The sequence below is a fragment of the Lepisma saccharinum genome, chromosome 10, assembly GCF_977018435.1.
Source record: "Lepisma saccharinum chromosome 10, izLepSacc3.1, whole genome shotgun sequence".
In the NCBI taxonomy this organism is placed as follows: Eukaryota; Metazoa; Arthropoda; class Insecta; order Zygentoma; family Lepismatidae; genus Lepisma; species Lepisma saccharinum.
In genome coordinates, this window is record NC_139238.1 from 9,254,824 (window position 1) to 9,282,352 (window position 27,529).

The 27,529-nt window shown below is 39.2% G+C and overlaps 3 protein-coding genes across 3 annotated transcripts in view; 1 reads left to right on the plus strand and 2 right to left on the minus strand.

Annotated features, from left to right (window-relative positions):
- The window catches only part of LOC145993752 (uncharacterized), a 41,465-nt gene extending 31,078 nt beyond the window's left edge, over positions 1-10,387 (minus strand). Inside the window, exon 1 of the mRNA XM_083129505.1 lies at positions 10,321-10,387. The gene's annotated coding sequence lies outside the window, so the exon portion shown is untranslated. The remainder of the gene's footprint in view (positions 1-10,320) is intronic.
- Positions 1-27,529, minus strand: part of xit (ALG6/ALG8 family glucosyltransferase xit) — a 120,039-nt gene that overhangs the window by 68,166 nt on the left and 24,344 nt on the right. The window lies entirely within an intron of this gene.
- Dim1 (thioredoxin-like protein Dim1) overlaps positions 1-27,529 on the plus strand; it is a 61,406-nt gene that overhangs the window by 19,358 nt on the left and 14,519 nt on the right. The window lies entirely within an intron of this gene.

Here is a 27,529-nt window from a genome sequence, read left to right on the forward strand (position 1 = left end):
AATTTTCTTTATATTTCTTCCTTGCTAGTGGGATTCGGCAAAACAGATAAACCAATTTTTGATCAAAAATTTGTCACAGATCATTCCAAAGATTTCACACACAAGAAGAAAGCATTATTTTGTGAAATGAAATTAAGATGCGTTCGGCTCTTCAATTTTCTACACCACCCAATAGTTCCATGCCAAAAAACTAGTATCTTTATGCATAATAAAATATTAAAATTTAAATAGGCAAGGTTTTTAATTACATTATGCCACTGGCGTACGCAGAAGGGGGCTGATGGGGCTACAGCCCCCTCCGAAAAATCAACATTTTCAAATAAAAGCCGCGAAGAAGTAGATAAAAACCAGATTGGTAAATGCATACCTCTCTTAAAATGACCCACGATTGTCATTTTTGAGAGTGGGAAGTTCTAAAAATACGAAATAATATATTTCTGCCCCCCTAAAAAGCATCTATGTACTATCCATTTGTACACTTCCAGCCCCTCCCGAAAAAAAATCCTGGGTACGCCAGTGCTAAATGCTATAGTACATGGGCGTATCTCCGTATTCAATATTTTAGCGGCTATCGACACCATTTTTACATCTCAATCTAGCCACAGCACAGAGAAGTGACGTCATGAACGCGCATGCGCTCACGAAAATGACAGTTGCGTACCTTTTTCTTTATAAAATTAGCAGTCAGACTGTTATATTTTGACCAATAGCGCTACAAATACTACTAATAGTTTCCATGTGGACCAGACTATAACATTTCAATCCCTTTTTACATAATATTGCTGTTTGGAGCAAAGTAAAACATGCTAATTTATGGACAGAACATTTCTGTCGTGACTCGAGTCAGATGTTACTAATTTAAATAGTACTAGAGTTACGTATGAGGAATGCCCAGTGGTTGTTAAGCCCATTAACACTCTAATGTGGCAAACAAACAGACTAGTTGGAGCCAGCGAGTCTACTTGTTTATTTCTCTCTCTGGAGGAGTGTTATAATTGGCTCAACAGTCATTTCCTTCCCCCTTATTCCCTTCTGCCCAGCCTTCGCTGATCAACTAAAGATGAGAAATGCGGAAGGTTGTGTACACGAAAGGGGCAATGGTCAGAGGGGAGGGGTCAAGGACGGAATACTGGGGAAAGAATACGAGGAGAATTAATAGAAAAGGTATGCAAGGCCAGTGCAGAGAAGGTGTAGGGTTCCTGAAAAGACAGATGCAGATTTGTGCCCCCTGAGAGGGTCAAGGTGGTCACTTGGCCCCAGGCCCGTAGCCAGAAATTCTTTGTAGGGGGGGCGAAGTGAATCCTAGAGGGGGCAAATTTTTAATATATTGTGTCGCATTGGCAGATATAACAGGGTACACAGAGGCACTTGCCCCCTTCCCCAAAAGAGATAAGTAACAGAAAAGAGATGATATCTTGAAACTGCAACGAACAAAAGAACTTCGAGCAACATCAAATAGCAACATTTCGATAATGACCTTTCCAGATTGCCAAAGAATATGAAGTTTAACATAAATACCTAGGTAGGCTAATAGGGACTGTATCTACTTGATATTTACAGGTCGATAATGTTAATAGATGATTAATATGCACCAACAACTTTGGGGCTCTCTGCAGAACTGATTAAGGGAGCCCTTTATAAATCATGTTTCATAATGATTCCCTCTAGTTTCCAGTATGCAAGATTTTTACGCACAAAGGAATCTAACGAGAATCCAACAACACCATTGTGTTGTGTTATGCAAGAAAATAGAATTAATTAAATAATAATGGTTACATATTACCTACACTTTGATGAATTGTGTAAAAATTTGTAGCTAATACACTTTTTTGTACTTGCTAAAACATTAAAACATGGGTCCCTTAGTCCACCACTGACTCTATTTCTTTCAAAGGGGAGATTCTTGCATCACTACAGACAACGTTTGCCTACTGGTTACGTTAATCATTTTGCAAAATATTGTGTGAATTGTATTATATTATAGTTGAAATACATGTGTTTGACACCTGACAAACAAATAGGAATCCCTTGATTGATCAATGACTTCTTGGATTACAGTGTCATCATTAATATTTCATATTAAGTTTCATAGAAATAAATTGTTTCATAGAGATCGTTTGGCTCCCAGGGCCGACTCCTGCTGCCCCATAGCTATGGACCTGAACTTGGACTATAAGAACAGTAGACATTGCGAGCGAAGCGAGCAAGAAAATTTTACGAAATGTTTTTTTTATTTGTATCAAATTTAAAATCGAGGGGCACAATTGCCCCTCTGTGTCCCTTGAAAGTGCCCTTGGCCGTCTGGTAGAAAAATGCAAGGAACACGTAAAAACTAATTCCATTATGTCCAATTGTCCTGCTATTCTTAGATTCTCCTAGTCTTGTTTTTTTACTTAAATGTTTGCTTCCCCTAGAATGGACTTCTGTCCAAGGTCAGGGGGAGGGAACAATGCCCCCTGTAGTTGCGGCACTGTTTATGAGTGTGTCTTCATCAATTTCACGTCATCCTTCATTGTTGCGATTAGCTTTAAGTGGCAGAAAAGTAACGCAAAGTAACAAAAATCAAATATCCACTCCCTCTCTCTACCACACTATTACCAAAAGATAGACTTGGGAACAAAAATTTAAGCAATTCAAAGTTCATAGCAACATATCCAAGAAAAACATCCGAACACATTAGTCACCTGTAATACAAGACTACTCAAAATGTCACAACTGTTCTAGATACTAAAAATTGTGAAATCATTTCCCGAAGTCTAATCTGGAAGAGAATTTTTCCCCCCAATCCTGATACGACATTATACGGAATCCCATACACCCTAATAAATCACAAAATCAATAAGTGTATTTGTAATGTTGCTAGAGTAACACATGATATAATTGTAAAGATTAGTGAGAATTCTAGGTAAGAATGTGTTCTGTATTTTTCACAGGGGGGGCAGAGCAGGCTCTCAGGGGGGGGCAGTTGCCCCCCTGCCCCCCCTCTAGCTACGGGCCTGCTTGGCCCCCACTTGGATAAAAGGCTATCTTGATGCCTTCATTTCTTATCAAATATTGCATAATGTGCTTAAAATTCATCATTTTTACACCATTTCTTCCTTTATTTTATCTCCTCTTCCGTACTCTCTTGTTTAATGTTTTTTTTTATCTCCCTCTTAGTAAGTTTTAGTAAGTTTACTGATTTATGATTTTGGGGGAGTCCCTTTTGCAATTTTGGGATAGAGTAGCTGTTGGTATCATTTTTCGCATTGCGTTTTGCAGAAACAAGGATGAGAACGAGACAGGTACAGTAAGACCTCGTTAATCCGAACTAATGGGGGGATAAGTTGACCGGTTTAACGAAAGTCCGGATTAACTTAAACAACCTAAAAGAACAGTGGAAAGTGAATTAAAACTCCGTTTATAGCAACAAAACACGTTTATTATGGTATATTTAAAGGGCATAGGCCTAAATACACTATACAGGGTGTACCAAAAGTCCCATTACCCCCCTCTTTGAATTGTAGACAAATCTGCAGAATGTTATTTTAACAGCATGCGTATGTTGAGACGATGGTATACCATTAAATCAGACCAATGACCACCATTTACTCCAGAGGATCTGTGTGCACACCGCTATTTTCATGGCACAGTATTATTCGCCTCCAGGTGCGATGTGAAATCCTCCGTAACATGTCTGGCGTGAGGGAAGCAAACGCACTGCGAACAGTTTCTTGAAGTTCCCCAGTTGTCTGATAACGATTATGGGCTACTTTCTGTTTGATGTGCCCCCATAGCGCATTATCATAAGATGTCAGATTTGGACTTCGGGGTGGCCATTTTAGAGGTGCTGGTAAATTTGGCGATCCTCGTCCAATCCATTTGTCTTTGAACACATCATTGAGGTATTCTCTTAAAATGGTCACCTCGAAATCCAGATCTGACATCTTATGTTACGGAGGATTTCACATCGCAGCTGGAGGCGAATAATACTGTGCCATGAAAATGGCGGTGTGCACACAGATCCTCTGGAGTAAATGGTGGTCATTTGTCTGATTTAATGGTATACTATCCTCTCATCATACGCATGCTGTTTAAATAACATTTTGCAGATTTGTCTACAATTCAAAGAGGGGGTAATGGGACACCCTGTACAGTACAACGTCTGCGGGAAACAGAATTTCATCAGTGGTTGACTGCCTTTTCTTTGGGAAGTTCTCATGTTGACTTCTAGCCACATTTAAAACCTTGCATTCTGCTGTTTTGCCTGTCCGGATTAAGCGAAAGGCCGGCTTATCGGAGTCCGGATTAACGAGGTTTTACTGTATTTACAAGTCGAGACGAGACCGATAACGAGATAGGCATTTAAAGGTCGAGACGAGACCGAGAGCAAGACATTTACAAGTAGACACGAAACCGGGAATGATCCTGGGATTTACAAGTCGAGACGAGACCGAGAATGTGGCTGAAATTTACAAGTCGAGACGAGACCGAGAATGAGGCTGAAATTTACAAGTCGAGACGAGACCGAGAATGAGGCCGGAATTTACAAGTCGAGACGAGACCGATACTCTGCTTAGTCCTGCTTCGCCTCGTATGGATAATCATAGATGGTCATCCCTCGAATTCATCGCCACGATTAAATTAGCGGCAGAAATAGGCGACTTGCGTACTTGCTTGGTTTGTAGAAGTGATTTCGATCGCCACTTGATCCTACCTTAAATAAAAAGAAAGGGGCAGTCTGTGTTTTCCTTCTTCAGGCCTTTTTGTGTTGGGTTCAGAACAGAAATTTCATTAGTGAAGAGTGAACTAAACATGTATGGCTTGATGCTGCAATGAAACCAAGTAAGTGAGAAATTGTAAATGAATGACGAAGCAGAAAGAGAACAAACGTATCTGCTTTCTTACACGACTGTGTGTAGTATTGGTAAATAATTAGGAAGTGCTTAGTTTTCAGCCTAGCTTAGTTTTTTTTTGTACTTTATTAGTATTATGTTTTAGCACCTTTTGATGTATGTCTTGCTAATGTTGTTCCTATTGTCCACACACAACAGTGTTTCTCAACCGGACCAACCCTGGCATCAATTTGTTACGCTCCCGCCTCATTCAGTAATGCGATATTTAAAATGGTGAATTTAATCTGCTGATTGTTATTGACTAACCTGTTAGTTTCTTTCCGATTGATTAATTTGGTTTATTTTAGTTCGCTTTTCTGCCACTTTTGGCTAATCGTGAAGGTGAGTGATGTGATTAAATTGATGAAGGGACACTTACAAAGAATGCCCATGCCGAGGCCGGGATTCGAACCCGGAACCCCTGGCATCGTAGCGTAGTTCTTTGCTAATTATATTACACCGTGACACGAAGACACATTGGGGATGAGAAGGTAAGGGCGGCTCAAAGCATTCTCGATTTCGACCATACTAGAATTCCAGTGTGTGATCAGCACCACGCTTCAGCTGACTTTGACCCCATCTGGAGCTGGGTGATCCTCAGAACTACCTACACAGGGACTTTGATGGGAAAATATCCTGAGGCCACCCCGGGAAACGAACCAGGGTCTTCAGATTGACTCTTTGTGGCGATTAATGTAAGTAGGTGGGAAAGTGACGTCATATAACCAGATGAAAACGAACCTCGGTAGGAATGCGGGACATCTCGCCAAGGAAATGATGCAGGCAGTTTCAAGGAATCGAAAGCGTGCACAAAATCCTAACAGGAAGTTCCTTCTTAAAACACTTTCCGCGCACTTCTTGGAACCTCCTCTAGTGAAGAGCGTTCATGCCTCAGAGACTGTTTATAAAGGACTCGTTCTAAGCGAGTCGGCTTCTGTTTGTACGGTGCTAATTCAAAACATTCCGTGGGAGACGTGGTCTTAAAATAACGAGAAGGTCTACGGCCATATTTTAGGGACAAAATCGTTCAAATTCTCGATGTCATACACATATCTGTTCTACGAGTTTTCCTTTCTGGATTAGGTTTTTGTATTTTTGTTAGTTTAAGTCACTTTTAGTACATTTTTTTACTAATCGCAACGATGAGAATGAGAGTTGATTAAATGAAATTCATGAAAAGACTCTCACGCCCATGTCCTGGTCATGACTCGAACCTGCAACCTTCAGTGCGAGTCGATCAGCTCGGGCACAGCTACTGTTGAATTATAAAGGCAGAACTATTTTTTGAATTAAAAATGTACTTGGTTCATTCCGATTATATGATTGCCGGAGAAAGTAATGCAAAATCATTTTGTCCCGTACACGTGGTTGCATACTTGTAGGATAATAATACGTTTTTCGAGGTTTCGTAACTCTAAAACGAGGCTTCAAAGAGAAAAAGAATTTAATGAAAAAATGTTTGCCTTAATGACCTCTATACACCGTCAAAGTTTTGCGTAGTTAACCCAGCAATAGAAGGGACCGTTTTTAGAGCTGTTTGTGATTCATTCATCCATTTTTTTTCTAATCATCATTCATCTCCATCGTCGCGATTAGCCGAAGTGGGAGAAAGGCGGCGCGAAATTATAAAAATACGAGACTTGGACAAATTTCATCTCGTTGAAGTTTGCTTCAATTCCACTTTTAGGGGTGGCCAAATCCGGATAATTTTTTTATCCAGATATCGAATAATTTTCTATCCTTATATCAAGATTATTCGTAAATCCGAATTCTCCTGATTATCCAGATATTAGAAATGTCCGGATTCCCGAATGTGCGCATTATCCGGACAGTTTTATTGTTTATCCGTTTTACGAGCTATCCTCATATTATTTTATCCAGATATTTTTCCTATTTTCGTATTTCACTGTACGGATTTCCCAAAAATCCTTCATCAAATTTGTTCTATCCGGATATCCAAATTCTCCTGATATCCGAATTCTCCGGATATTCGGATGTTCGGATTGTCCGTTAGAAACGGCAGGGGCGTATATTCTAGGCTAGCTAGGCTATCTGCGTAGCCTGAAGTGAAGAGAATAAAATTCAGGGGAAAAAACGATCACAAATTGTAAATATTATTATTCACATCAGTGAGATGATGATGCTGATTCTGGAGTTGGCAACCTGATTACTTATGAGTTGGCAACCTGATTTCCTATGGGTTGGCAACCTGATTTCTTATGGGTTGGCAACCTGATTTCCTATGAGTTGGCAACCTGATTTCCTATGGGTTGGCAACCTGATTTCTTATGGGTTGGCAACCTGATTTCCTATGAGTTAGCAACCTGATTTCCTATGGGTTGGCAACCTGATTTCTTATGGGTTGGCAACCTGATTTCTTATGAGTTGGTAAATTTATTTATATCCATAGCGTAGGACCACGTGACATAGTGAGATAGCCCATATCTTGGACCCAGTGTACGCCACTGCGAAACGGATATAGGATAATTTGAAATCCGAATATCCGTTATACATATTTTGTGGCCATCCCTATCCACTTTAGGCTCAGATAGGCTAATGGGGACTGACTGGACTTGCAGTTTTAAGTGAGAATCGAACCAGTGTGCTTCCACCACGGATCGAATTCAGGAGCCCTTGATTACAAGGCACATACGTTACCGCTGTACCCTAACGGGAAGACCCTCGTCTCAATATATGTAGGTTTGTTATATTCCGAGAATAGATTCTAAAGAAACTGCGCTTACCTTTCATAAATCAGAACCATTTCGAATCCAGATGTGTTAGCTGACACACTACCTTTCCTACAGAGAACTAGAGTTAAAATTACCAACGTAGCTGGCAACTCAACAGTTCTCCGTCACAAACATTAAACGTGGAACGTGAAGTATTCTGGGTCGATAACAACTATTCTCGTTCTTGACGTATGGTTTCTCAATCTTACATATTATGTACAGTCACGTTCAAAGATACTTGCACCCACGGGCGAACACTCCATAAGGGTAGCGCGCAATATCTCTGTCTAAGGGGTGGGTGGCCAGCTGGTAGTGAGGGCCTCCCCGATGGCGCAGTGGTAGCGTCGTTGCCTTGTAATCAAGGGGTCCCAGGTTCGATACCCGGAGGAGGCACAAAGTGGTTCGGATTCCACTTTAAATTGTAGGTCCAATCCCCCTTACTGTGCATAAAGTGGACTTAAAAAACACTAAATCAATCAAAGCCAGCTGGTAGTGAACGAGTTTGTCAACATAGTGTAAAAAGTAAGGCAAAATGGCATACCTACAGGCACACTGCATACATACTTGAAATATGAAGGGGTGGGTGGGTGGTTTGTAGGCCCCGCTACCCAGGGTTGCCCATCCCCCCCCAAGGCCTATGGCGCACTCCCGCCCAAAAACATAGAACATTCCCCCCGTCTCCCCCTTCATGACGAATTATTTACTCAACTTATTTTGGTCAGACCAAATTTACGGAACAATATAGTACAGACATATTTATGCAATATGTTTACTTTAGGTATTGCTTACAATATAAACATTAACATGTATGTTGTATATTACTTTGACATTGATTGAAATAACATTTTACATAAGTGATAATACCTACTGACGTTGCAAAGTCGGTGCAGCAAACTTGTTGATAATTTCCTCAGACTCACATCATTGTTAGTGTATTGAATCTTATTATTAATAGTTTGTCTGCTTGACTAACCTTGTATATATAATGCAAACAGCACTTCCCAACGTTCCAAATCGATTCCAAAGGCATAAGAGGTGGTGTTTCATTTCAACCCTATTGCAGCGATCGTTGTGGGTACAGATAGGTAGAAAAACTGCACATAATAACCATAACTAAAAAATCAACATCAAGTCAATGATACGAAACGAAACGATTTCCCCATTTTTGTGTGAAGATGTAGAATTGGTAGGTAAACTATAAAATTTTGTTCGCCACTCCATGGATTCATATTTTGTGCAAAGTGAACTTCAAGAATGATAGCTAAACTGTCAACGAAGCAGTACATATAAAATCAAGTCGTTGAAGAACATTCAATATAATGTAAAGCAGAATAAAATCATGTGGACAAAATGCGTCCTTGCATTTTTTTAAAAAAAACTTGAATGTACCAGCATGTGTGCAAGAGTAAAAAAGGTAAAAAGGTAAAGTGTTCCCCTGTGCATAGCACCACGCCATGAAGGCGTATAGGGGGTGTGGGGGTAACGCCCCACACTTTCTTGATCCGGTCGTGAGTGGGGGTGATGTGATCAGTATCACGCCCCTGACCGCCTTTACCCCCCAGGTACCCATGTTATTCGACGCTGGGTGTGCGCCGGGGCCGTTTCCACCGTTAGAAAAGTTCCCGGATTTGAACCGGCCGGGGATCGAACCCGGGACCTTTAGCATGGTAGTCAGACGCGTTACCGACTGAGCCACCGCGGCCAAGAGTTGCGTACATATTCAGGATAAAAATTCCATATTTGTGGGTTCCTAGGGTCGAGACAAGGCTTCAAACAGGAAAACGTTACCAAGAAAAGCTGATTTCCTACGAGTTCGTACCATGACACATTTTATATGTTGCTTTTACGGTACATTGTATCGTCCCGTGTCTTAATTGCACTTTTGGCTAATCGTAGCAATGGTTAGATGAGATTGATGTGTGTACATTCACAAAGAACACACACACACACACGCAGGTCGGGACTCGAACCCGGGAACTTTGGTGCCGAGATCGAAATTCTATCACTAAACCGGCTGGTCTCGCCTCGCTACCATAAGGGTGCCGAAGGGAAATATAGGAGGTCGGGACCTTCCCTTTGGATTTCATTTTTGAAGAAGATAATATTTCTCTTCCATTAACTATCTGTAAGTGCACGCTTAATATTTCTTCAGCAGTTGAACTATGTCCCGAACTTAAAAGTTCCTTTGTTCGCCAATCACCATGTTCATTTTTCGCTCAGAAACTAGTAACTCGGACTTATTTACTACAACAATAGGTTTACGAGCACTCACCTTTATTCACATCGCGCTAAGATGCCAGGGGTCCCGAGTTCGAATCCCGGGCCTGGGCATGGATGTTCTTTGTGAGTGTCCCTTCATGAATTTCATCATATGACCACTCATCCTCATCTTCGCAAATAGCCAAAACTGTCAGAAAAGCAAAGTGAAATAAACCAAATTAACCAATCAATAAATCTAGGAACCCAACTTCAAACAATCTGCAGTTGAAAATCGACGCTCTTGCTCTTGTACATTACAATAAGTTAGGTAAAGCACAACATCTGTTTTGCGCAGTTTTGACTAGACTACAATTTCTGGCAACATTTCATCCAGGTAGATAAATTTCAGTGCAAAACCGTTGTGTAAAACGTGATAGTTAACTCTGTACCGTAACATACAGATAGAAGCCGTTTTAATGCGACAATTACGTGAATGGGGTAATGTTTGTACTCACCGATAGAGTGCGTTGATTCGAGTTGTCTTACTAGCCGATCCTTCATTTCGCTGTTTACGCTCGTCAATGCCGCGAGTTCCAGGATTACCTGACGCAATGTTGCCAGGACACAGCGTAGAAAAATCATATGATCATTTCTTTAAAAGTTGGGAAAATGCGAACGTTGTTAGCATAGTGCAATGAGGGGTCTGTAGAACAATCTTCAATCTCGGTCATAGATTGTGCAATGCCTAGTGATAGATGGATGTTAATCTCGAATCCGGACCACCTACATGCGTGCCAAACTTCACACCGCACACGGCCTAGTTAATGAATCTATCATTAAAATAATATTCAAAACCTCAAGTAACGATATTGTGTACTAAAATCGATAATTTCATTAATAAGAAACAAGAAGGGTTTATTTTTTCCCCAAATGAGTCTAATCTTCTTTACAACAAGCATGGCCACCTGACCGATGTCGTAGTGATACATTCTGTACCAGTAATCTCTGGAGCGAGCGAACGAAAACAAGTCTCTGCGCAAGTAGTGACTCGACCAATGAACTTGCGAGAGGGGAAGTGAGTGCAGCTAGCGGCTGTTTGCAGCAGCGCGCACTACTTTGCTCCGCCAACTCGCTTTCTCCCCTTCTCTTCCGCCATGCGTAGCCTTGCTCCACAGATTCCAGAGACAGAGTATACTAAGAGGGCAGTGCTGGTCCAGTCGGTAGGGCGTCTGACTGAGACGCGGGAGACCTGTGTTCGATTCCTGAGGTGGGCGATTTCAGTTGGGAACCTTTTCAGCAATGTTTTTGATCTGGGGTTCATCCAACCAGGGTGCGAAATCATTGAAGGGGGAGGAAAGTCTTAATCACACGGCCCCTTGTGATCCTCCTTAAAGGCGACCGAAGCCTGGTACTGACCACATAACCTCCACAAATGTTCAAGACTGAATGTGTGAGACCCTAACTTCACATCCCCCATTGGGTGTAAGGGATGACTCTTTATGAAAACACCCAAACGTCAACTTCTCTTTCACGTAGTACACCCTGGACTGCATTCTTACAGACTAACGAAGCTCTGGCGTCTGGACTCACAGCCAGTGCGTTCTGTCGATGTGTATTTGCGATTGTCCTCTGAAGAATTTTGTGTCACCATTCACCCTCATCTTCGCGATAGTCTAAAGTGTCAGAAAACCAAAGTAAAATAAAACGAATCAACTAATCAAACCACACACCCCATGTATATATCTGTGTACGTGTACGGTACGCCGTATAAATATTTTCAAAATTGTCATACCCGATAAATTACTACGCCTGGCAACACTGATCTGACGTCTTTTACGAAGAGCCAATAACTGCAGTGTGTGTGGTGACATTAGTGACATCATTGGGGAAAAAGTATCGTAAGAACTCGTAATGTTTTTAACTTCGCTCTTCTTCTTTCTTCTTCCTCCTTTCCTTCTTTCTTTTTTGTCCTTTCTCTTTCTCTATTCCTTGCCATCTTGAGAGAGAGAGAGAGAGGGGGGGGAGAGATATAGCCTTCACCACAAAACCATCCGCCCCCCTGCCCACATTCCTTCTTTCTTCTCGTCATTGGTTCTAGTAGATGAGTTTGCAATACAGAGAGAATCTGAAATCATCATACGTTGTCCTCTATCAACTAATTTGGTGAATTCAAGTTCCTGCATCGACGTCCAAAAATATCAAAAACCAAAAACGTACCGTAATTTTACGTTGAGTGAATGAAGCAACAACTGTACAATGGCATCAAAGTAATATTGACTGTTTCTAGTTGAGCAGAGAGCTACTTTCCTATAACGTTGATATATTTGTTTTTCCTTCACCTTAAAGTACCGAAATTGATAGTTCTTGCCAAAAAATGAAGCCCCCCCCCACCTGGTGATATTTAGAGATAGGCCAAGGCCCTTTCAGGGCTGTCGAGCCACGGATTAAAAAATATTTATAGTATCGTTATTCTGATATAACAAAATTATCGTCAAGCATCTTCAACAGTTTTCCAAAGGAAGTTATGAATTGCATATTATTATTATTATTATTGATGTTTTATTTCATATAACCAGGCAAAAATTTCAAACTAACTCTTACAAAGTGTTAATTCCCATTGAATTTTTGATTGATCTGGCAATTGTGGAAAAGATTATAGCAAGCTTGTTCTAGATCTACTGTAGCTACACCTACGAAAATGCAAGCACTGATCACTAACCTGTCTTACAGCTGAAGATATGTGCAAGGACGCACCTCCTTGCAGCAATAAGGTGCAAGGGCTCTTTGCTTCACGCTTGAATTCACTGTTAGGTTGCACAAAATACAAGCTTGTAATGTTCACACCTGTATCGAGTTGTTGTGTAAAACACTGCTGCTTGCATTGATGTATATTTCTCTCTTTCTGACTAAACTTTGGCACAGTTCTTTGTCACATTTGGCAGCTTGTTTCACATCGGTTTCTCTTCGTCCTTTTTCACGCTCTTTTTTTTAGTCGACACTAGCGCACCTGTGTCAATGAACAAAAGGCAAAGCCATGTGCTCTGTGTGATCTATTTTGGGTAGTCTTCATTTGCAGCCTTTGTGCTTGCCAGGAAAAGCCTCACCTCAGGTGATCCGTTCTTAAATGTCGCCGCCGAGATCAGTGGGTGTCTTGGCTTGAAAGCAGTCATAAAATATGCCCGAGGCATCGTCAAGAGTTATCTTGCATGGGCTAATTACCACGATAAGAGAGAAATATTTGTTTCGTCATCTTGTATGTTGCATGCAAAGTTGCTCTGATGCCCTAATCTAGTCTGAACATAGTTCTATTATTTAAGAGCCATTGCATGTAAAAATGGACAAACAAGGTTAATTCATATTTATTGAAAATATCACTTATTATATATGAAATTAAAGGGAAAACTATGCAGAATTTGGAATCATTAATGCAAACATTAGTTACATTGCTTTTAAATAACGTATTGTCAAACCTATTACTTTTTATAGTAGAAATTAATAATTCAAATTTCGTTCTAATTGCCTCATTTTTGTTTCTATATCTTAAGCTCTGAAGGATACTTCATTTCTGATACAAACCTTAGTTTCAAGTATCTATTTATGATAATTTTAATAGCCTTTACATTGTTCCATGATATGTGCATGATGTCACACCTGTTACAAAATTTGTCACAGGCAAAAAATGTTTATAAAGGAAGTATGTAGTAATATTTTTAGAAACTAAAAGCATCTAAATGTCGAGTAAAGTTTGCTTTGTGTTTTCAGTAAACCCATAATATTTCACAGAGTTTTCTGAAAGACTGAGGAAGGTCAGAAAGTCATGTCTCATAAGTGTCAGACCCGTCACAACTACAAAAAATGCATTTTCTGTAGCTGAGAATTGAGATGGGGGAGGAATATTCTGCAATTAAATACATTTCATCAAGGAAAATGAAATTACATGAATTGATAGAGTTACATATTTGAAGCTGCTGAGGAAATAATTAAAAAATGAATGTAAATTTGTCTGAATGTCACACGCTTCAGAATGGAATTGCCCTTGAAGTGGGATCCACACCACTGTGAAATCTGCCACATCTGGAAATCGAACACGAAGCCTCTTTATTTATTTATTTATTTCGTCTTGTTTTACATGGCTAGGTTAAAGCTGTGAAGCCTTTTCTTCCACTTGAGCATGTTTACATAATTTTTGAATATGAATTTAGTAGTCTACATTGAAATATTAAATAGTTAAATTTATTATATGAATTCTCATCTTTAAAGTTTTCGGATTGCAACGACACAAGAGATTTTAATTTAAACGATTGCACTATTTGTTCACAAACACACATATCGTGTGCAATTTGAAATACTGAATTTGTACACTCCTTGTGTGTTGTTTCTTTGCCATTTTATGTTTTCATAGAGAAATTTATCATGCATCATATTACAAACAGAAATAGAAAATCCTTATTCTTACCAGTGTTAGACATATTTAGTTGATTTTTTCTTTTTTTTTAATGATTGAATCCTGCGAATCTCATGTATGAATAATATACATACCCGAGAGAAACGTGTTGAGTACACAGTAATTCCATACTTTTTAGAGCCAATTTCTAGCCATGCTTTTATTTTAATTATTTTATTTTTTAATAACAGCAGTAGCTTAACGTTTTTCAAATCGATCGTCCATCTTTTCAGCTTGTCTGCTCTGCGCAATGCCCTGTGGGACAATTGTATACCGACAACAGGGTGCGAAATCCTGGGGAGGCGGGGGATTTTCCCCCACCAACAATCTTGGCCTCAAAAATTCCTCCCACCATAAATTTCCGGTGGGGAGAGTTCTTGTTATAACAAACAAAGGATCAGGAATTACTTTTAATTACAAATATACTTTACTAAGAATAATATCGAAAACACACACAAATTAGTGTGGTTGTGAGTGTTCAATGTTTCTCTCTCTCAAGAGATCATTAACAAATCTACCGGGTGGCCCATAAATCAGTTGGCTTTTCAATCGGAATTATAACTGCTAGTGTCAACTGACTTATGGGTCACCTGGTATATATCAATATGCACAATAAAAGTAAAACAAGAATGCAAGACAATAATAACTATGAAATCTAATATTTCATAATTTATTAACATCTTTAACCAGCTAGTAAGGAATTAGTTTGCCACTTTCTTTATTTGTAATTAATAAAAATAACTATATTTTTAATTTAGTAAAAAATGTTTACTTTTAATAACATTATAAATATATATGTCGTATAATTTATATATATGTTTGTGTGGAGAGGGGTTTGTAGATTAAGATCTTTCACCCCCCACCAGTCTTCAATGATTTTGCACCCTGAGCGACAAGTTTGTGTGAGGCGAAAACTAACAGATGAGACAGTACCGTACAAGTAGTCCAAGTCCAACGGGAATATCCAGCAGGAATCTAGCCCTATGTAATTCAGGCATTAAAGTTGTACATTTGCAATTGCGCAGGGACTGCGACAGGGGTGGGCACGGGTGGGCAAGCGCCCACCCAAAAAATCCTGTGCCCACCCGATTGCCCACCCAATCAAATGAAATAAATATATACAATTAGGGAAATGTAAACGGTTCTGTAAGTATAGGCTGGTCCTCACTCAATGTATATGTATTTTACTTGTGAATATTGTAGATACTAAAAAGTTCCCAAGTTTCATCCCTTAACTAGCTTTGCTGTCATTTGGCGAATTGTCTAATAAGTAAGTTTACAAAGATTAGAGTAAATATCTTGTTGAATGAAATTAATTTAAGCTTTTTTTCTACTTCCTTAATTTTGTCGTTGGAAAGCTAAAGGCACTATCAGAATTATTTTATTTTAAATGTAATCTAATGAACACTGCTATGATTATAAGCAATCAACAGGCTTAGTAAGTTTTATTGGATATTCACAATTATGAGGTATGTGTATATGATCAAGAGTTCATCAGGATTTAGGAGGATTTGGAGAGTTGCAGCTCCCAGCCTTCAATGCAGAAAAATTGCTTTGAAATCAGCCATACATTGAAGAAAAAATATATTAGGAATGTGGAAGTATAAAAAGTATAGACTAACTGAAACTGTGCATAGATGGGAGTGAGTTCTTGATGTTGTCAGCACCGGCCCTCCACATAAATCTCGTCCTGGGTATGATCAAAGTGATAAACAATAAACAAATAAAATCATCTTCTTTGTCTTAATCGCAATGATGACTATGAATGATGATGATGAAAGTGATGAAGGGACACTCACAAAAACACCCATGCTCAGACCGGGATTCGAACCCAGGACCCCTGGCGTTATAACGCACTGCGAAAACCACTCCGCGGGTAATTTGATGTCACTTTCTTTATTCTATCACAGATTTTGTTTTTATTATTTTTGTTATTTATTAAAGAATAAATAAATAACCAGGACAATAATCCAGGAGTGATATTTTTTAAAGTCCACATGCTCAAATTGGCTAATTGTCACTTTATCTTCATTTTAATCTGTAGTCCTAACGAGTGTGTATTGGGCTTCCACTGGGAATTGAACCAGGACCCCTTGATTATAAGACGAGAGCGTTATGCGATCGGAGAGACGATATACAGAAATAACTCCGTCAACCATACCATTTTATCATAACATAAGATGCGTCCATTTAAGAGGTGGATTACACTATTATTATTATGATTGGCCATGGACGTCCGCAGCTTTTTTTTACAGGGAGGGACAAGCATGGTAACTTGTTCCAGGGGAGGCAAACGAGACATATTCCCCCTCGATAATAGTGCTGCCCCCTAAAGAAATGACACTTATTAAAATGGAAGCTATCATGTTCCTGCAGTACCCTTCCAATAATAAACAAAATGACTGTGAATGAAATGAAATATATATGTGTGCAATGTACAAGTTTATGATATGACCAATATTCCAGGCAGGCGTGCCCCCTTGCACCCCCTCCTTCAGGACACCCATGGATTGGCCTGAGATTTATACTATTTCTTTCACGTACGGACAAAAATATTTGAGACTGAGATAAAACCACGTCGTTGTTCGCGGAGTTATCTGTTTTGATAAAAAATGAAGTATTGTGGAGTTGAAATTACTACCTCAACTTTCGAAGTGCTATGAACTGTTGTTACTGTATTTGTGGAAAGTAATCAAGATTGATTTGACTCATTGTTATATTTCAAGTCGATTTTCTGCTAGTTTTGACTGAATGGGAATTAGATGAACGTCATGATGGAACGAACACAAACATGCAAGGAGACACAAAGCACCAGGAGGATTATCTTGACTGCGGTTACAGGCGCCAGAGATTCATTTGCCTACAAGAATACAGTTTCCAGGGTATACTATTCAGGTTGACATTTGAGTATGTTCGAGAAGGTCACACTTACAGCTCAAATGATCTGTAAAAAAGATAATATGATTAGGTTTGACGAATTCCTTGTGTCCAAATCGCTTTCTACACAAGGTGAGAGGGAAATTTCGAGCGAGAGATAGAGGGGCGTGGGGAGAGATCCGTGTTAGTCAAACTCACCAAATGCCTTATGTTTGTACTGCCCACCCGGTCGAAAAATTCTGGCGCCGTCCCTGCAATTGCGTCTCCTCGATGGTGTAGTATTAACGTCATCTAGGGGTTTCGATACCCGGTGCAGGCACATAGTGGTTCGGATCTCACTTTAACTGTAGGTCCAATCTCGATTAACCCATCTGTGTGTAATGTGAACTTAAAGCAAAATTCAAACTATCCTCAAAAGTCAAAACGGATGAACGTGTTTGCTCTCGCGGATAGCAAACATGAAAAGTGAGGTGTATACATATCATCGCTTTGTTTAGACAGTTCTCATGGGCATCATAAATATCATGTTAATGACCTCGCAGCGTATTTCTAAGGCTTCATTAGTTCGTGAGGAGTAGTTTTAAACAAAACTGAACAGGTGGCAGCACCGTCTTTGCGACATTAATCTGAAAAGAAAATAACACTCATAACCCATGTCCCCATGCAGTCACGCATCTAAAAATATATTTCGGGAGGGGTCCAAACCAAGTGTCTCACAAATAGTAATAATAATAATAATTAAAACAGGTAAATTAATTAATATTATTATCACATGAACAGGGCCTGCTCTACCGTACGTGCAACACGTGCATTTGCACGGGGCGGCAAGCTCTGCCCCCGCCCCCTATTATCGATGTTTGAGTTAAACTGACGTGTCGCATTCGGTAGTCGGAAATTGAGCTGCATTGTCCTTTGACGTGTTGATCGCGAAAGGTGGTGATGATAGGTATTGCCGAACCGCGCAAGACGCAATAGTAAGTACGAATATCCGCTGTTTTTGTCCTTACTGGTTGCACCTCATTTATGATCTTGACGGTGTAACGATAGTGCAGTTAGTGTATGTCGTGTGTGAGAATGTGTGCGCGTTTGAGTGTGACAATGTATTGAGAGACTTGTGTATTTGTGCTGTCATCAAAACAACTGGTTTGTCAAGTCGTCGTAAGAGATTTAAAAATTATTTGTTGCATTTGTAAAGGAAATAAACTCTCGAGTGCAGAATATCGTAAACGCAAACGAGAAAAAATGACAGTTATCACATTACAACGGATGTAAGATTATTGAAATTCCAATTTCTCTCTTCCAGAATAAATAACCTGGATAGCTAGCTATTTGGTGACTCGGACAGTAGGACACCAATCAGATGTCAGCCCAGCCCTTCCTTTTTTCCAGCTGCGCATTTATAGTAGTCAATCATTATTCAATTGTTTCGCTCTACGTGTATTTCGAAACCCGGTCTGGGCCTGGATGTTCATTGTGAATGTTCTCACATCAATTTCACCAAATCATAACTCATCCTCATCGCCGTGATTATCCAAAGTGGCAGAAAACGACGTAAATAATCTAATGCAATCAATTGAGCATTCAACGCTTTCGAATCTGCCCCTCCCCACACACAAATGCATTGTGTGAGCCTGACATACGCCTCCCCTTCTTCAAATCAAGAGCCCTACATGGTTTTCAATGCTGAAATGGCGACCCTCGGAAGAAGTTTCACCTACGTAGGTGACGTCACAGAGACTCTGGCGGAGTTGTAAACACAAGAGCTGAAAAAAAGGCCTGTTATGACAGGACCTTCAAAAGCGGGCGAAACCTGAATCAGATCCGCGAGCAGTTGTGGTCGTAAACTTGGGAACGGACAAAAGGTATGGTCATGGGTGGGCGGGTGGTCCTAACTCAAGGTTAACCCCGCCCCCCCTCTTCCTCGAAGCCAACGGGTCGCTATTTTTCCACAGAAGATTTGAAACTGAAATCTGCAAAAATTGACATAACAGCTACTGAAGTGAGCCATGAAAGTTCAATTGATCATGATAATTAGAGACAGTGGCGTAGTGGCCTCCCGACAATGCAGGGTGTGGCGAGGTGTTGAACCAGCCCCGCAATGCTCGTTCTCTCTCTCTGCTTCTGAAATTTTATAAACCTTAGAAATTCAACAGGCAGTGTCGCTTATGAAATAATTTAATTTACGAGACAGCAATCTGGTTTCCAGTAACATATGATACGACATCTTCGATAATAAGCAGGGGCGTTCTGGTTCGGCCAGTGGGGTTCGGCTAACTTGACATACATATGTGTCCCCTCCGAAATGCAACATTAACTTCCTTGCTCGCAGATAGACATCTATATGAAAAAATCCCTTATCTCATAACTAGACCTCGGATTTTTAGGTTCTAAAATGTGTACTTTTAGGTTCCTAAAATAGGCTCTAAAAATCCTAAAATAGGCTCTAAAAATCCTAAAATAGATTCTAAAAACCCTAAAATAGATTCTAAAAATCCTGAAATAGGTCCTAAAAATCTTAAGTTAGGCTCGAAAAATTCTGAAGTAGATTAAAAAAACTTAAAATAGTTCAAAATTTCTGAATACTGCTGATTTGTTATAGTCACCGGCAATGAAAATGGGGCACCTATATCCTGAAATATGCACTATATTGCATAACGTTATGTGTGTTGCCTAACCCTACGGCGAGGGCATGACTTAACATTGGAAATTTGCTATTAAAACCCACTCTTCACCGTATAGTTAGGCCTTAGGCACCAATATTTTTTCATGTTATCCACAGTCAAACTCCGCAATTTTGTCTGTGAGGATCATCTGATACGCTGAAAATAATCTTTCAACAAAAACATAGTCAGTGGTGAAAACTTCAATGCTGAAATGTTAGTTTGCAAGGCGTGAATGCCACAAAGCACGGAAGTGAAGCGAAAGTGAGCAAGACCACACAGATCAGACCACTTTGTATTGCACAGGTAACAGTGGCACCAAATATTTGCTTTGTTTAGAGCTTTGAAAAAAACACCATGGACTTGGAGGAAGAGAAATCGACAGAGCGTACGTTTCAAACACGTTCGTCATTGAATTTTCTCGTGACCAAACAAAGCAAATGCCTCTGTGTGACGTAAAAAGTCTGTAAAACCTTTAAAAATATATAAAAACTTAAAAATAGATTCGAGTTAGGCACATAAACCTAAAATAGGTTCTAACAAGCAAAATAGGTTTTTTTAGGCACTATAAAACTTCATCAGTTGTTGAGTTTTTAACGAAACGCTGACATAACTTATAATTTCTTGCATACCTGCAAAGGAAAAAAAATAGGTTAAAAACCTATAATCCGAGGTCTACTCATAACTTTGTAGCTACTCCGTTTGTGGTGAGCGTATGCATAAATTGTCTACAGTTATGAATCCAGTATAGAAAGATTCAGTTACTCAACCAGTCGCTGCACAATATAAAGAATTAAATTTGATAAATCATGAACTTTTATCACTAATTTTAATTTTACGTGTGGTATTTGAATGTAACTTCCCATCAAATATTTTCAAGATGGCTCTAAGCCTTTCTATATTCAAATAAGAGCTGAAAAAATTGTCAAATAGTTTACACCTGTTCCATGCTACTTCAAACTGGTCCCAAAACTCAGTAGGATGTGGAGCCGAATTATCACTTTGCCCTAAAGGTTCACAGCGTATGGGTTAAATGTTACCATTGTTTGGGGGCATTTTGTGAAGTTCATATTTCTTCCACATTGAAATTCTGTGGACATTTCCTTCTTTTCCAGTGTGTTATTATTTTATGATCTACAGTGCTCGAAGTGGAAATTCCTATAGCTGATATGATATAAAGAAGTGGGGGATGCTTATGCAAATTATCCTAGCAGGAGGGGATGGTTAATGAAAATTTTCTTAACTGGGGGAAGAGCATCCCTCTGCACTCCTTCTCCACACTCACAACTCCAGCACTGATGATCTATTAATATAAAAAGGTCTTGTTTCATGAAATATATCGAAAGGAAATGCTATTATTGAAATTATTATTAATAATGTGTAAGTCCACTATTATTAAAATTAAAATCCTTTTCGAAATTCAGTCTTTACGATTGACTTTCATTGAGTGACGAATTTTCAGTGCATGAAGTCCCATCACCGCCCTATTACCCGTCTTTCAAGACTGGAGTCCGCCATATTTCCATCTGCCAATTGATCTTGTGATGCTGGGTTAACATTGGAAATCTAGAGGTCCAGTCCAACCCCCAAAACAGAAATGGGAAGTTTGTTGAATTCATTAGTTACTATTAGTATTAGAAGGCTAATGTGAGGGGATGACTTTTTATCATACATTTTAGTCCGCACTCAAAACACTAACTGTATCGAATACATTTTGAGAGTGTAAGGAACTAAGCTCGTAGTAATTTTAGGACATTTATTGCACCACAATTTTTCGATAAACATTTAAAATATAATGCGTATAGTTTAGGAGGTGAGAGAGCAATTATCCAGCTCGTTGACCGAGCGCCAGAAGTAGTGGATTTCCAAGCTCGGGTTCGACATGGGCCTTCCTTGTGAATATATCTTCACCAATCGCGATTATCTGAAAGAGGCAGAAAAGCAACGCTAAATAACAAAAATAAAATACAAGCGAGGGCAAATATTTTAATTTAACTGTATGTAAATACAAATACAATAAATATCTTCAGCACATTTCGAGTTTTTAAGATGGAATTCATACGTACATCGGTTATAGATATGTTCATCAACTGATCTCGTATTCCGTTTGAGTGAATTCGGCCAATGTTCACGGTGGCGCACTTTAAATCTACAAAACTTATTTTCTTAAATATAATCAGCAGTTTTCATGTGCGGTGTGTTTTTCTTAGATGTTACTATTGTATGCAATAACATGTCCATGTATTTTATGAAAATTGTGTAGAGATACTACTCAATACATGTTCATTCTCATAAAAACAAAGAACGCCGACCTCCGTGTCGGAGTGGTTAGCACAGAACGCTACGACGACAGCAGACCGGGATTCAAACCTAGGACACCTGGCATCGTAGCACACACTGATAACCATTCTACCACGGAGGTCAGCGTCATCTTTATAATTATCATCACTCATCCTCAATTTCGCGATTACCCTTAAGTGGCAGAAAAGTATTCCCGATTTTGTTACAACCTGTCCCGGTTCCCGCGCTAGCTGATCGCTGGCTTTTCTCCGTGCTGGGGAAAGTCAAAGCCAGGCAGCCAATTAAAATACGCAACGTAGCAACAACGTCTACGTAAGCGCCTCTCTTCTGGCTTCCATTCGCTCCTCGCTGCCCAGCACACGATTTTTTCCTCGTTTCTCATTGGCACCGAAACTGTCGAGCGATCCCTAGCGCGGGAAAAGGGACAGGTTCTAACAAACGCGGTATAGTGTTGACCACGAAACGAGACCAGACGAGATTTTGTTCTGTTTTGTCTCACCTCGTGTCTCGTCTAGAAACAAGACGAGATGCCTCGTCTCGTAGAAGTAATACAGGATATCACGCCAAAGGGAAGTTAAGATTGGGAGATATCACAAAATGTTATTCCCGAAAATGATTTCAATCTGAAAACAATTTGCTCATTGTATAGTGAGAATAAATGAGGTTCCTAAGGCCATTAATATTTAAAATACAGTTTGTTAATTACCAGTAGCTCTGTAGTTTAAGGAATCTACCTTGTTGTTTTTCTGGCTTTCATCCACTGTTTATCCATCCTACACTGTGGAAGCATTCAGACCGAAGCAACACGTGACGGGTGACAAGCCACACTGGGCGTTTGCACCCAAGAGGCTGTGAAATAAATCCCATCTTTCAAGCGACAAGAGCCCCTTTAGATAAGCAAGTTCGTCACGTATGTTCTACCAACAAACCGAGGCGACACGATACTGAGAAAACGGCCCAATCCGAGCCACAAGCGACACCATGCTCCTTCGTTTCGAAAGGTTGCATTTATTACTGTCATTTCCAGGTGTCGTTCGTTGCTTGTCGCGTGCATCTCGTAACTTGGGTCTGAAAGCTCCTTAGCAACACGCAACAAGCGCTCTCTTTGTAACTCTTTCGTGCGATGAAAGCTTTTGAACAGCTTTTGTGCCCCCCTTCTCCCCTTCAGCTAATAAAAATAAGGACGCTTAATGAAATTGGTATTTATCAGTGTCGTGTCCAACGCCCAACACACTGGAATTGGATCCAGTTTAGTCATATTATAACTTCGTTATTTCCACCAACGCTGAAGAAATCATGTTTTTTTTCGGGTTGCTATCGAATTTTGTATGGTGCAGCAGATTCTAATTGCGTTTAGAATTTAGAATATATCAATAAAAATGACTGCTCTACCACTTTGATAGTCTAACGCCGTTCACTAGATTCAAAACAAGTGTAGGGTACGATACAGGGTTCGAAATCCTGGTGGTGGGGGCACAGGGAGGGTTTCCCCCATCAGCAACCTTGGCCTCAAAAATCCCCCCCACCAAACATTTCCTGGGAGTAGTTTTAGTTATAACAAAACATACGCAATTAGTTTTGACTTCAAATATACTTTACTAAGGAAAATATCGAAAACACACACAAAGTAGCGTGGTTATGAGTTAGTTTATTCCTCTCTCTCTCTCTCTGTGTCTCTATTCAAGAGATCATTAACAGATCTACACCAACAAAATATGCGCAGCAAAAGTGAAACGAGAATGCCATATATGATATTCAATTGATTTACTCTAATAGAAAGCAAAAACTAAAGAAAATCTTGTTCACAATAAAACAATTTTAACTATTTTTTGTAATTTATTGACACCTTGAACCAGTTAGTAAAGGAGTTATACATATCTTGTTTGAGTTGGTGTTTTAAGTCCACTTTATGCACAGTAAGGCTAGTTGTGACGGGACCTAGAGTAGTGACGTAGCGCAGCCTTCTGTGGCCCCCCGCAAATAGAATATTGGGGTCTCCTCAGTGGAAAAGTAACGAGAATGCTAAACGTATTGACAACGCTAGAAGGAATGGAATTGTTGATTCGAAGCAGGTGTTGACCTCAACTTATTGACTTTCTTATTTCAATTCATTATCATCACGGGGTGCAAAACAAATTAAAATAATGATGGACACTTTGTTTATTGTTTCTTTTGCCGTCAGGTGATTTTTTTTCTGCAAATACCCTTCCTTCCCAATTTATGTTACATACATATACATAAGTGTAGTAGATTCTGGAAACAAAATTAGGATATGAAAATCTGATAATAACTGGGTGAGAATATTGAAAACATTTGCTGTTACTTCAACACGGTGGCGCAGACAGGATTCCTTCTTGGAAGAGGGAGGACATTACGCGGCTAAATATTTAGTGCAACAACTATTGTACGTATTTTTTGCTTGATTATTAACAAAACAAATAGGCTCTTCCATACTCAGATATATATTTTTTTAAAAAAAATGTTGTTTTTGGGAATTGCTTATTTGATAGTTAATACTTCCATTTTGGATTTTGAGATGGTTAAGACTTCAACCTAGGGTTACCAGATCGCTGTAAGGGAAATGTAGGACATGCTGTCCCAAAATGTAGGACATTGAGTCAAAATGTAGGACACAAAACATTCTCAATAAATAATACATATTTCTATAGAACACGTTAGAAAGTAGTTGAAAAATGACAGTTTTCAGTTTTAAAAAAATGAATTCTTAATTAATTTTTAAATGCAAAATTTCAAGACTTGCAATCATACTAATCAATGCACCTCTTACTACATGATTTAAGTGGTACTTCTCAGAGGAGACAATTTTTATCAAAATTTTAGGTTTAGTCAAATTATATTTATGTTAGACTGGACAGTCAAACTCTTTGAAATTATAGGGACCAGTAACAGACATTTTACAGACTTTATGAAAAAATAATTTCTCTCGTTAGTCTGTTGGCCTGATGGTAATAAAAGTACTCTCTGAACATTTCAATTATGACCTGTAGTGTTAAACAAATATTCAGCAATTACCGTAATTTAAAATTCGAGAAGTTTAAAGTTTGAGAAATTTCATCTTGGGTAGTCTTTAGTTCAATAACAGGGTGTCTACCAAAATAATACATCCACAATTCTTGACTTTTTCTGGACTTTTCTAGACCTTTTTCCTGTCTTTCTTAACGTTTATTTTTCCGACCCCTACTTAGGTAAAATTGGAAATTAGTAATTAACAAAACAAATATTTATTTATTGAAAATCCCTACCAAAGGTCTACTTAAGATGAAAACTGAAGCTGAATTTAAGAAGAGAATTAGATGTGCTTTCTCGTATTAATGCATCCTGAACTGTGTTTGGCAGACGAGCAAGGCTTTGGCGTCTGGACTCACAGCCAGTATAAACTTATGTGGGGCGTGTGTCGGTTGTCCCTATATGTTTGTGACTGTCCCTTCATCCATCTTACCTTACCACCATTCATTATCATTTTCGCGATTAATCAAAGGGACAGAAAAAGTGAAGTAAAAGAAACTAAATCCACCAATCAGTCATTATGATAGCAAAAATTCTTGACCACAAGAATAATTTATTTCCTTGGGATTGAATTCTTGACCTATTTGTTGATTTCTTTACTTTTTCTTGACTACCATGACTTTTTTGACTGGTACACACCCTCAATAACTTTGTTCTCTATACCCCTGCTTTACAATCAAATTATATTGAATAAGAATGGCAACACCTTGTTCCATCAGTATAATCCCTAAGGCAAGAGATTCTGCTCAGGCATTGAACAGTTACGTTATCAGAAAGTGGTTCCAAAACTTTGTTCATTAAGTGCTTCCGTTTTTCCGTATTTTTAATACCAGGACAAACCTTTTTTTCTTTTTAGGCAATGACTGAATCAAAATAAATGTCACAATTGAGTTTGGAAGCGCAGTCCATAGACTTGTAACTTGCATGATTTTTTTCTGTTATCTACTTTCCTAATTAATATTATGTGACGCTCAAAATGTAGGACATTTGTGATATTTTTCTAATTCCTCCCGGACGCCGGACATAAGGCTAAAATGTAGGACATGTCCGGGAAAATCCGGACGTAAGCTATCCTTGACTTCGCCAGCTCAACGTCGGCATCTCTCAGTCGGTATCACAATGTTATTCAGTGAAAAGCCTAGCGGAAGGGCAGTGCAGTGCTCGAAATGGGAGGACGCTATACCCAGTTAAAAAAAAAACAAAAAAAAAAACAAACACCTTTCATATGAGCATCATACATCATGATAAAATCATAACACACTGGCCAATATTCGGTTCGTCAGAAATGACCCTCAGGGCAAGATAATAACTGCCCTCTGTGTACCACTTCCTACTGAGTTATTGGGCCCCTGAAGAGTTTAACGTTTACAATAAAAATCAACTATATTGCCACAGTATAGCAAACAATTGAGAATGACGTGTAACATGCGTTAGGTGTGGATTATGTGAGAATCCTTTTACTTGAATTGGAAAAATCTTGGGGCTCTTGGAAATATTTGGTGGGAAGCTCCATTCTAAATACCACACGCAAGACTAATAACACATGTGAAGTCGCTCGGCGCATCTGCTTATCATCGCAGTCATCGTATTACTAAATTCTACCGAGAACCCACTCGATCACTTCCTTATTATAATGATGAACACGGAGTCGTCAAGTTATTTGTTGTACCGTTAGCTCGTACGTTACAACGAACATGTTCTAACTTTACCGACAGAAAAAAAAATCGGATTCTTGCAGTCAGTGTTCATCTCAAAGAGTTTGAATTGCGTCATTGTTTCGTAAATGTTTTTTTATAATCGACATTTTCTGTTGAATTACTAGAATTGTTGAAAATTCAGCATCAGAGAGAGAACACTGCTTGCGGGGGCGGCCAGTACGCCACTGACCTTCAGTTTAAAGTGGGATCCGGACCACTATGTGACTCCACCAGGTATCGAACCCGGGACTCCTTGATTTCAAGGCGAAAACATATTCACTGCGCCATCGATTGATTGATTGAATTGGTGTTTTAAGTCCACTTTATGCACAGTATGGCTAATTGGGACTGGACCTACAGTTTAAAGTGGGGTCCGAACCACTATGTGCCTCCACCTGGTATCGAACCCTGGACCCCTTGATTACAAGGCGCCATCGGGGAGGCCAACTGCGTCATCGAGAAGGCAATTATAAATATCTGATACATAAAAAAATATCAAATTAATTCCCTTATATGTATTTAATACTAATGTATTTTTACATATTTAGTAATTTGCTTTTATATTTAATAGCATTATAAATATTAATCATATAGGTTCTTTCTTCTCAGTTGCTTTGTAGAAAATTTGAAAATATAACCTGTTTAACTCTACTATTCTCTAATTTTCATGCACATACATAATATACGTATAGGCCGAGTCTGCTGCCACGCACGTGTG